Below are 2,994 nucleotides of genomic sequence, written 5' to 3' on the forward strand. Positions count from 1 at the left end.
TAAAAATTTAGCAAAAGCTAATTCTAAAGCACTAACACTTAAAAATTTAGCAAAAGCTAATTCTAAAGCACTAACACTTAAAAATTTAGCAAAAGCTAATTCTAAAGCACTAACACACTTAAAATTTTAGCAGAAGCTAATTCTAAAGCACTAACACACTTAAAAATTTAGCAGAAGCTAATTCTAAAGCACTAACACACTTAAAAATTTAGCAAAAGCTAATTCTAAAGCACTAAAAACCCAGCTGAACCATGGAACACTCCTCAGAGTCGACATGAGAATATTTTCTGTGTGCAGGATATTTTTTATATTTTATCTGTGTAGTGGTTCCCAAAGTTGGGGTCAGGACCGCTTTGTGGGTCACAAAACATCAAGTGAGGGTCCCCAGATGACTTCTAGACATCAATTTAAATGCAAAAAAATGCTAATGGAGTATTTTCATCATGATTATTGCATTTTTTAAATAACCACAAATGAATAAAAATTAGTATCATAGTTACCAGGTTTGTCTAATTATTCCCATATTTAACAAGCAAAGTTTGTATACGTAAACAAGTAATATATGGGGTCATGAGTGTCTGCAACTGTTATTTTGTGGGTCGGAAGCAAAAAAGTTTGAAAACTACTGATCTAGTAAATAAGTAAACAACATGTCTGATAGCTTTCACCATCAGCTGTTGACAATAATGTTGATCAATAACATTTAAAGAACTAAATTAGTGCTTATAAATTTAGCAAGTGCTAATCCACTAATAAATTAAGAAATTAGCAAAAACCCTGAAGCACTAATCAGAAAATGAGTTCCCCTATTAGTGCTTTAGTGCTTTAGAGGAACTGTGCCCACCACTGGTGTCAGTCAAATTATTCTTTAGTCATATAAAGGCGTAATGCACACATGGATGTTACAAAAGACAGGCTCTAAAGATGTAACAATAAAAGAGTATTACAAAAATATATTTCTGCTAACCAGAAATCATGACAGAGCCCCTCCCCCTCCTGCCTTTAATGGCAGGGCCTCTGTGGCGTTATAAAAAAACCAGCCCACATCTCCACAATACATGCTGAGCTATYTGAAAAACGCAGTCCTCCCACCTGCTCCTAAAGAACTCAAGTTGCTTATTTGTTCAGGCTTCAGGGACGACACTGAAACCGTTCTGGAGAAATTGTCTGAATCATCTGAAAAACCGTCTCATGAAGGCAGCACATCACAAAGCTGAGCTTCATAAAGCAAAAGCCACAAAAACACACATTAACCTAATTTGGGAGAAAATCCTGCTACAGGGAGAACTGATGTGTCGCAGCTTTTCTCTGACCGCTTCTCTCATTTTACGTCAGCTTCTCTCATTTCAAACCATCTTTTTTTTCTATTCTCCTCACTAATCTGGTTTCTGTCTTTAGCTACATTATCAGTCACTGTCTCCACATCACTCTGAATGACCTCACCAAATATTTCCCATTTATTAGCTTTTTGTCATGACTCCTACATCTTATCTTAGTTTTTGATGRCTGCAGGCTTTCCCTTCTTGTCCTCTCACAGGGGTAGAATGCACCACTTATAGCTCTTATTAATTTAGAAGAGGACAGACTGGAACAGGGCGGTCATTAAGAGGGTGGGTGAACTTCAGAGTGCAGCATGAAGAAAAAGGGAAGGACAAAATGGAAACACTCCATGTTGAATTTAGAWATGTACTGAGAAACTCGAAAGAACGAGAAAACTTGGACTCTGTTTTGTCTTGTCATCTATGAGGAAGATTTCCAACCCCCACAAAAATAAAACTTGTTTCCAGCTTTTAGGACACAAAGCCAGATTCAAGCCCTTGATGTTATTTTTGTTGCTCAAAAATTAAATCTATTCCATAATTTGCCGCAACACAATTTGCAACTCCTCATTAAAGCCAAAGACATGCAGTCTGGTTATGATCACTTTCAAAAACTGCTAATGAACACAGAGCTCGAAGCAAACTATCAATGATTCTTAAGCTGAATTTGATTTGAGATTAGCTTTCAATTGCCCATAACTCTTAATATTGTTTTCTAGTGGGTTGAAAAGTCCTTCTCCTTGGCCTCTTCAAAGTCCTCTCACACCTGAGTTTTAGCTTCTGTAAAAGTTGCAGCTCTTTTGGTCACTTTGTCTCTATTAGCTGGAGCTCTAAAGATCTCCTCAACTTGACAAGTTGTCCACTTTTTGCAGCCAACAACTTTCAGACTATGACTCCTGGAAGCCACATTCGCAATACTGGCTCTAAAAGTGGCTCGCTTAGATTTCACGTCTGCATTAAAAACTCTCAGAGAGGCTTGAGCTGAGTCACACAATCTGGATTCTCTGCCCAACAAACCCCTTATTATCCTATATCTGTGGATTTATTTCTATTTGCAGTGTTCACAGTATGAGTGTATTTTTTATTATAAATTCTATTATTGTGAGCTTTGTGTGGAGAGGTGAATCCAAGGGTGCAGACAAGGAGGCAGCGGGCAGATATGATGCAAAGATTTTAATCTAAAAATTAAAAAGATAAACAGGGAGGTGGGACAAAAACAAAAACAAACAAACAAAAAAAAAAACAAAGGTCCAGAGCAGAACCATAACAAAAGCATAAGAGAGTCTGTCAGCCACAGAATTAGACTAGAGAGTTTATTGCATGCATGCTGACATGCATGACTGCTGACTGATAGAGATGGTTTATTACAGACTCATGTCCTCTGGCGCACTGCCAATGTGAGTTAACAGAGTCGCCGTAAAAACAGCTAAATCCCCAGAAACGCTGCGGCTACAGATGAGTCGTACATACGTTTTACTTACAGACTACATAAGTTACATACATTTACCATAAGTTAATATTTCTGGTTACTTTACATTTTGTTTGCAAATTTTACCTTTTGTTCCATTTGTTTTGTTCCGTCTTCTGTGAAAATAAAGTGCTCTGAATAATGCAGATGAGAATACTTACAGTAGCGGTTGCGTGTGTGTGTGTGTGTGTGGGGGTACCTTGTCAT

The 2,994-nt window shown here is 37.5% G+C and overlaps 1 protein-coding gene across 9 annotated transcripts in view; it reads right to left on the minus strand.

Annotated features, from left to right (window-relative positions):
* frmd3 (FERM domain containing 3) overlaps positions 1 to 2,994 on the minus strand; it is a 54,330-nt gene that overhangs the window by 26,389 nt on the left and 24,947 nt on the right. The gene's annotated exons all lie outside the window — the stretch shown is intronic.

Source organism: Austrofundulus limnaeus, unplaced genomic scaffold (assembly GCF_001266775.1).
Source record: "Austrofundulus limnaeus strain Quisiro unplaced genomic scaffold, Austrofundulus_limnaeus-1.0 Scaffold265, whole genome shotgun sequence".
NCBI lineage: Eukaryota > Metazoa > Chordata > Actinopteri > Cyprinodontiformes > Rivulidae > Austrofundulus > Austrofundulus limnaeus.